Source organism: Hyperolius riggenbachi, chromosome 8 (genome assembly GCF_040937935.1).
Source record: "Hyperolius riggenbachi isolate aHypRig1 chromosome 8, aHypRig1.pri, whole genome shotgun sequence".
Classification (NCBI taxonomy): Eukaryota; Metazoa; Chordata; class Amphibia; order Anura; family Hyperoliidae; genus Hyperolius; species Hyperolius riggenbachi.
This window is the reverse complement of record NC_090653.1, coordinates 212,352,935-212,361,981: the sequence shown is the minus strand read 5'-3', so window position 1 is coordinate 212,361,981 and position 9,047 is coordinate 212,352,935. Positions and strand designations below refer to the sequence as shown.

At 42.8% G+C, this 9,047-nt stretch overlaps 1 non-coding gene across 1 annotated transcript; it reads left to right on the top strand.

The window, feature by feature from the left end:
* The first annotated feature begins 5,432 nt into the window (after nucleotides 1-5,432).
* On the top strand, nucleotides 5,433-5,539 carry LOC137529181 (U6 spliceosomal RNA). Its single transcript, XR_011023606.1, has one exon. It is a non-coding gene; the product is annotated as a U6 spliceosomal RNA (small nuclear RNA).
* The last annotated feature ends 3,508 nt before the right edge of the window (nucleotides 5,540-9,047 follow it).

Sequence of the window (9,047 nt, the reverse complement as noted above, 5' to 3'; positions counted from 1 at the left end):
AAAACGACTAATTAAAAATTTTAATTGGAGGCAGTGACTACTTGATTATCTGGAGGCATGTGACTACTTGGGGGGGGGGGGGGGCGCAATCTCAGTGTTTGCCATGGGCGCTATATTGCCTAGATACGCCTCTGTCCCCTGCTCTGCCAGAGTGAAGTCCCCCCTTCCAGGGTGTCGGACCACATCAGGATGAGAAGCAGCGCTGTGTGGCTTTCCCTATTGGCCGTCTAGCTCTCTCTATTAGCTGTCTGTCAACATTATCGCATGGAGAGAGTGAGTTATCGGCTGATCAGAGCTGAAGAAAAATACTTTAGTATTTTTCTTCAGCTCTGATCAGCCGATAACTCACTCTCTCCATGCGATAATGTTGACAGACAGCTAATAGAGAGAGCTAGACGGCCAATAGGGAAAGCCACAAAGCGCTGCTTCTCATCCTGATGTGGTCTGACATTACCGAATGCGTTAATCTTTGTGAACTGCAATATCTTGACATATTTACTACACAAGTTGGTAATTTATATCACTAGCAGGTAATTTTACTTTTCAGTGCGGTGATAGGTTTAGTGAATTGGAGTTTGAGAAGGTGATCGGTAAAATCAGCTGTTTTCAGCATTATGGAATGCAGTAATGCTTAAAGAGAATCTGTACTCTAAAATTCTTACAATAAAAAGCCTACCATTCTATTCATTATGTCCTCCTGGGCCCCTCTGTGCTGTTTCTGACACTCCCTGCTGCAATCTTGGCTTGTAATTGCCAGTTTTAGGCAGTGCTTACAAACAAAAAAAATGGCTGCTAACCAGCATGTGATAGGCTGAGAGAAGCTCAGTCTGTGACTCATACAGAGCCTGCAGGGGGCGTGGAGAGGGTGTGTATAGCTTCTACCTATCACAAGCAGAGCAGCACATTCCTGCCTGAGCCCGACAAAGCCGTCAAAGGAAAGTAAAGGAAAAAGGAATAGCGCTCTATGGTAAAGTCTATGTTGCTAGCAGGAGGGTAGACATCATTTGTATAGGTGGAGCATGGGACACACACTCCCCCCTATGTGGATAGACTCACCGGATGATGCGGCCTAAAGGGCCCGACAACCCATCAGGGGTATTGGCCACCCCTCAGCCACACCAGCAACAGCTGCTGGGAACTCCGGGTAGTAAACCGTCAGCTTTCAATAGTACCACCACGTGATAATGTCCTCCAGAGGAAAAAGAAAACACGCCTCACATAGCGTAAAGATATCGGGGTCAATTGAAAACACAGTGGATACATAAGATGGGTACACTGCAGCCAGCTGGTCTAAATATAGACATTGTTCTTAATTGCTTTATTAATAATAGTTAAACTTCTGGGGGTTGCTCTAAGTGTACTATGTGTATGTACTCTGGTGTGGGGACACCTATAATAATTTTAATTTTACAAAAAAAATGTTTTATATATGCATTTTAATTTTCTCTTTTGTCTGCTTCATTTGGACACTATACAATTATTACTGTTTTTGCAGCATGTAAATTTGTCCCACTTATCTCTTATATGAAATATTACTGTGTAATTATGTATTGATTCACTTTCTGATTGACTCTAGGGAGTTAAAGAGAGACATCTAGTGGAGGCACATGCATTGCAGTTTATGTGTATTGCTAACAAACTGATGTATTGGACACATTGCTTGATACCATGTTTATAATATTATTCTTATCAGTTCTCTACTATTCATACTGGCTATTGTTTAATTGATATGTGCTGGTTATGTTGTATGCCGCACGCTGGTGCGATATCGTGTATGGATATATAGCTAGCCATTGCCTGCAGCATAGCGACTATTGCAGCACGGATTGGTATTTAAGACGCCGACTACCCACGCTCCGTAGCCCCTGATGAGTTGCTTAGCAACGAAACGCGTAGGGAGGAGCTACGGAGCAGCGCAACGTGTGACATCACCAGACGCGGTGACGCGCTGTATACGAGGAACGAGCGGCGGTGTTTGAGCGTGGCTGTAGGTAGCGTGTTTTTGAGCGCTCTCATATAGACACTTATGGGCCTTAGCTATATGCTCCATACACCTATGCCGCATCCGCTACTGGTTATTTTTAATTGACTTCGATTTGTCAATTGCAGCAGGGAGTGGCAGAAACAGCACAGAGGGGCCCAGGAGGACATAATGAATAGAATGGTAGGCTTTTTATTGTAAGAATTTTAGAGCACAGATTCTCTTTAAGCATTACTGCATTCCATAATGCTGAAAACAGCTGATTTTACCAATCACCTTCTCAAACTACAATTCACTAAACCTATTACCGCACTATACAACTGATGTCTATCCTCCTGCTAGCAACATAGACTTTACCATAGAGCGCTATTCCTTTTTCCTTTACTTGACTTTTTAACTATTTACACTAATAGCAAGGAAGCGCCCAGCTGTGATACAGAGTTTGGCTCAGTCTGATCATTTTTATAACCCTGTATTGTAATATCATTGTGAGCGCATGTGTTTTTTTATTTTTTCATTTTATTTCGTCAAAGGAAAGAACAGATTATATAACAGAGATAATACAGCCACTGTGCAACTAGGAAAGGCTGCAGTAAGACAGACCACATTAGAACAGGTATAGGAACTCATAGGATAGAAGAAATAAGGCTGACAATTTTGTTACAGAGTCTCTAATGAATTGAGGCCATAGTCTAGCAAAACAAAACTTCAATTAAAGAAAAATTAGAGAGCCCTGTCCTCACAAGCTTAAAATCTAAATGTTTCATATGTAATGGTGTTAATGGATCCCAGTGTTCCTATCCTGGGCTTGCTCTGTTCTCTGAAGTTATAGTAAAAAGACTTCCTGGAAGAGGGAGTTCAGATGCTTCCCTGGTTACATGTTAATGATCAAAACCTATGCAACCAATCAGCATGCTTGAGCACTGTCATATGGAAAGTGGGCCAATAAGCAGAAAAGAGAGTAGTGGTGTTATTATAGCAGAGAAATTAAATGTGATGATTTCTATTAACCACTTCGCATCCAGACCTTATTACCCGCTTATGGTATTTTTTCCCCTCAAACAATTTTGTTTTTTATGCATTTTAATGGGAAAAAGAGGAAACCGAAAAAAACATCTCTTATTTCTCAGTTTGAATCAATTCCAGTTTAAAAATAAAAAGCACTATTGTAGATAAAAAATACACAATTTTGTTTGGCTACGTCTGCCTAGATTATGTTCCTGTCACAATTTATGGTGAGGATATTTGATTTGATTCTGAAATAATGCCACAGTGTGTATTTTTCACTATGAACTTAGAAAATAAGAGTATTTTTAATGGTAAAAATCAATCTTATTGGCTCAGGGAACATATTTTTCTTTTCACCAATTAGTGCTGCATCATATACTGCCAGAGATGAGCACAGGAGCAATGCCCAACCGTGCACAGCTGTGCTTCAGCTACACAACTTATATCTACCTCCTCGTGGCTTAGATGACGTCACAGAGGACGTAGATAAACTGTAGTGGTAGATAAAGTGATAATTGTTAAGAAAGTAATTTCCGGCAACAGACAGAAACAGCTACTCTCCTGTATCTTCTGAAACCTCATGAATTCTTCTTCTTACACATTTTGGAATGATTGAAATTACATGTTAAAATGGAAAAAAAAAACACAAGCTTAGGATAGTCACATGACATGAGATAGGTTAGGCTGCAATGGTGTACCTGTTAAAGATATCTATTATCCATGTTTGCCAGCTAACCTTTACATTTTTGGTAGGGAGACAAGTGGAGGAGGTGGATCAGAGAACATGACTGCCAGGCCTCTAGATACTCACCCAGCCCTAGGCATCCACATAGTTTGCCTTGTGGATGCTCTGCATATTTCCACAGCAAGGGAGCATGAACAAGACTGCTAGGCTACTTGTGCAATATAAATACCCTATCAGCAGGGCATGTCTGAAACAAGTCAGATTCTAGGCTGTGCAGGAGGTTGACTGGATGAAAGAGAGCGCACTGCCACGGTCATATGACCACATTCCAACATTTGGCTGAAGATGTGTTACACTATTACTACAACTACCCTGGTTAAACTGTGTGCAAGTTTTTTTTTAGTTTTTTTTTTAATTGAACAATAAAACTGTGTGCAAGTCAATAAGGTGGCTTCTGACAATTTTGAAAACCTTGTAACCAGACTTTAACCTCCCTGGCGTTCAATTTCCCCAGGATTTCTGTGCAAAAAGTGATCCAATTAGTTTTCATACCCATTTTTTCCAGTAACTGGCCAAAATGTGTCAAACAAGGGTCTAATATACAGTGCAGGAGAGAATTGATGTGTATCACATCAATACTGTTCACAGCATGTTTGACATGTATAACCGTCAATACCACTTTAAGATACATGGCACAATATGTAGTGGTATTTTTAGGGCTGTTTCACGCTGAATAAAATGCCAAATGCAGTCGCAGGAAGTTTCACAACAATTTTGCTTTTATGGCATTTCAGCACAATCGCAATAAAAATGCCTCAAGCAGCACTTTTGCAATTTTAAGAAAAAAAACATTGTTCTAGTGTGAAAACGCACAATTACACAGTCAAAGCGCTTTTTGAACATCCAGCTCAGAAAATCTTTGAAAGGCAGTTGTAGGGTAAAATATCAATGCCAAGATCAATAAATATATTACATTAATGTATGAATAAATGTTACATTTGCGTTCTGCAATGGAGTGTGAAAAATAGTCCACCTGTACAAAATACAAACGTGTCTGATTGTCCTATGAGACCTCAGATTTCTGTAGCATCGACAACTTATTCTAGCTATCTCCAGAGTCCCAGGCAGAAAGAGGACTCATGCTGCCCATCTATACCAGGGGCTCATTGCTAAGTGTAATGTACACTTTATTGTACTCATCTCCCCCTAAATAATGGTTGTATTGATCATGGACTTCAGTGTTCAAAGTCACAGAAAAAAAAACATCCTGCAAAAATGATGTGATTAAGAGCCCTTATCTAATAATGCAGATCAAATTCCTTTTATTTTTGTGATTTTTATTGTACATCACAATTCAATTATACAGCTTTCAATAGACACTGATTATTCAGTTCCTTAGTGAACACAAATGAAAAGATGGACAATGCTGCGCTCTTGTGGTCAAGAAAGAGTATGGATATTAGTTACATGCAGTGTGGAGTTTGCTCTACGAAATAATGATTATTTTCAATAGTTCACAAAATTCAGTAAAGTAGCGATCATCAGGTCACATAATATGACTATTATGTAAAAGGCACATTAGTGAATACCCTTTTACTCAACAGCAATCCTGAAAATTCAGTATAATGCCATGCCAAGGGTGATGTAAGGTCTAGCAGATCTCTTACCTACCTTCAGCCTCCATATCACAATCTGACACAAGTTGTGCCTACCTGACTATGGTTACCCACAGGACTTAGCGTGAAATGTATAGAGGCTGTCCTCGCTTCGGCAGGACATATACTAAAATTGGAACGACACAGAGAAGATTAGCACAGCCCCTGCGCAAGGATGACACGCAAATTTGTGAAACGTTCCATATTTTTTTCACGGTTCCCATTTGTGTTTTGTATCCCTTGTAATCAGGGCCGGCCCGCTCATGAGGCGGGGTGAAACTTTTGCCTCAGGCGGCAAATTTCCAGGGGCGGCACCCGCCCGTCCGTGGGTGCGGGGAGCCGGCCCGCCGAGCTGGAGGGGTAGCTGGCAGGACGGGGGTATTGGGCCAGCGGCGGGGAGGGGGGTCGGACCCTCGCCTGGGTCCCCCGTCCTCCGCTCCCCTCCAGCCTAAATAGAAGCAGCCGTATGTGTAAGAGGCACGGGCGGGGAGACACTCACCTCCTCCTCGCTCCAGCGTGCGTTCCACTGACATCACTTCCTGCAGGACGCTGCAGGAAGTGACGTCAGTGGAGCGCACGCTGGGAAGAGGTGAGTGTCCTCCCCGCCCGTGCCTCTTACACGTACGGCTGCTTCTATTTAGGCTGGAGGGGAGCGGAGGACGGGGGACCCAGGCCAGGTCGGACCCCCCCCTCCCCGCCGCTGGCCCAATACCCCCGTCCTGCCAGCTACTCCTCCAGCTCGGCGGCCCCCCAGAGAGGGGCGGCGGTGACAATTTTTTTAAAATTTGCCTCAGGCGGCAAAAAGTCTAGGGCCGGCCCTGCTTGTAATGCATCTTTGTTGTGTTTCTTTTTAAATTCCATTGGGTTTCTTTTTTCATATTAGAAATTTTTGCGAGACTTTTTGACATAATATGTTGTAGCAGTTACAATTCTGTTTTACAATTATGGTTTGTATTACTACGATTCTTCTTGCAATAAAAACCTAGTGAAAGAAATGTATAGAGGCAGAGAAGACAGGAGTACCACCAGAGCCCACTAGGCAAGGACGGGTAATGCTGGGTAATATCAGAAAGCAGTGCAGGGTGCACAGTGCAGGTGCCAACTCAAATCACAGCAGCAGGAATGGATAGACACGAAACGGGAAAGAGGATTGCGCAGAGCGACAGCAGCACGGAGCCTGTGATAACCGCCACAAAAACAAGGACAAGAGGGAAGATTTATCAATTCAATCACTACCGTAGCGATGACAAACGTCCACACAAATACAAAGAGGTCTGGACAGAACAGGAAGGAGCTTAAAGGACAATTGTAGTGAGAAGAATATGGAAGTTAGTATGTAAATGAGAAGTGTAATGTCTTACGTGCTCAGGCCACATACACACATCAGACCAAAGTCTTTGGAAAATGAAAGATCATAGACCAATTTTACCCCCTTCCATGTAGTATGAGAGCCATATCCACACAGTCTATTCTATGGAGTTGAACTCCACATCAGATAGAAATCTTTGCAAGATGCTGCACACAAAGATGCTGTAGACATTCAAAAGATCAGTTCCTGCAAAAGATCCGTTCCTGCAAAAGATCCGTTCCTGCAAAAGATCCGTTCCTGCAAAAGATCCGTTCCTGCAAAAGATCCGTTCCTGCAAAAGATCAGTTCCTGCAAAAGATCAGTTCCTGCAAAAGATCAGTTCCTGCAAAAGATCAGTTCCTGCAAAAGATCAGTTCCTGCAAAAGATCAGTTCCTGCAAAATGCATTCATAGTCTATGATATCTGCAGATCATCATACACACCTTGTTTAACAGACATTCATCTGCAGATCAGATCCACCAGGATGGATTTTCAGATCTGCAGATGATTGTCCGATCTGCAGATGATTGTCCGATCTGCAGATGATTGTCCGATCTGCAGATGATTGTCCGATCTGCAGATGATTGTCCGATCTGCAGATGATTGTCCGATCTGCAGATGATTGTCCGATCTGCAGATGATTGTCCGATCTGCAGATGATTGTCCGATCTGCAGATGATTGTCCGATCTGCAGATGATTGTCCGATCTGCAGATGATTGTCTGATCTGCAGATGATTGTCTGATCTGCAGATGATTGTCAGTTAAACAAGGTGTGTATGAGGATCTGCAGATCTCAGACTATGAATGCAATTTGCAGGAACAGATCTTTGGCAGGAACGGATCTTTGGCAGGAACGGATCTTTGGCAGATACTGATCTTTTGCAGATACTGATCTTTTGTGTCTGTACAGCATCTGTGTGTGCAGCATCTTGCAAAGATTTTTTTCTGATGGGGAGTTCAGCTCCATAGAAAAGACTGTGTAGAGTATGGCTCTTATACTACATGAAGGGTAGTAAGATTGGTCTGTGATCTTTCATTTTCCAAAGACTGTAGTCTGATGTGTGTATGCACCTTTAGTCTGCTTTTTTAGGTCAAGAAAAAGTGCCTACGTTAAAAACATATGTACATCTGTACTAGCGCCATAAGCAAAGTAACACATTACAATCACCTTTCCATTTGTAGTTATCTTCTTGAACCAACTAATATGTGCCATAGACAAATTCATGGGAACAGCATCATGGGAATATATTATATGACCGCATATTAACACTATAGCTCACAACTGCTATATCATTTTTTTAGGCATGCCTATAAATTTTTTGAATTGTTACAAAAAAAAAATTGATTTTGTAGTGATTTGTGCTCTGTCTTTTGATGGCACCCAAATCAATGAGCGCTGCTATAGCCTTAATTCCCATTATGGCCTATGGTGGCGCCAGCTGCACCGAAATGTCCTGCACGGTTTTCACAGCGTTCTTTTTTTAGGTTGTGGTAGTGCAAAAAAATCAGAATAGAATAAATAAATAAATATAAGAATAAATCTCGCTTCTTGTCTCATAGTCAGCAGGGGCATGTGTGCACCTGCTAAAACGCCGCTATTCTGCGGCTAAACGGGGGTCCCTGACCCCCCAACCCCCCCCTGCAAAATCAACTACCAACTTGGTCGTAGATTTTGCTGCTCTTCAAGCAGGGCTAACGGCTGCAGCCCTGCCTCTCAGCGCCGTCTATCAGTGGCGCATCGCCGCCTCTCCCCCGCCCCTCTCAGCGAAGGAAGACTGAGAGGGGCGGGGGAGAGGCGGAGATACGCGCTGACAGACGCGCAAGAGGCAGGGCTGCGGCGGTTAGCCATGCCTCTATGCGGAAGAGGGGATGCGCTGTTCGGAGAGGATTTCGGGGGGTTAGGGACCCCCGTTTAGCCGCGGGATAGCGGTGGTTTAGTAGGGGCACACATGCCCCTGCTGACTATGAGGTCTGAAGAGAGATTTATTCTCGCTTCAGACTCTCTTTAACAGACATTCATCTGCAGATCTGAAGATCCATCCTGGTGGATCTGATCTGCAGATGAATGTCTGTTAAACAAGGTGTGTATGAGGATCTGCAGATATCATAGACTATGAATGCATTTTGCAGGAATGGATCTTTTGCAGGAACAGATTTTTTGCAGATACTGATCTTTTGAATGTGTGCAGCATCTTTGTGTGCAGCATCTTGCAAAGATTTCTATCTGATGAGGAGTTCAGCTAAATAGAATAGACTGTGTAGGTATGGCTCTCATACTGAATGGAATGGGGTAAAATTGGTCTGTGATCTTTCATTTTCCAAAGACTATGATCTGATGTGTGTATACACCCTAAGATGGAGGGAGGGGG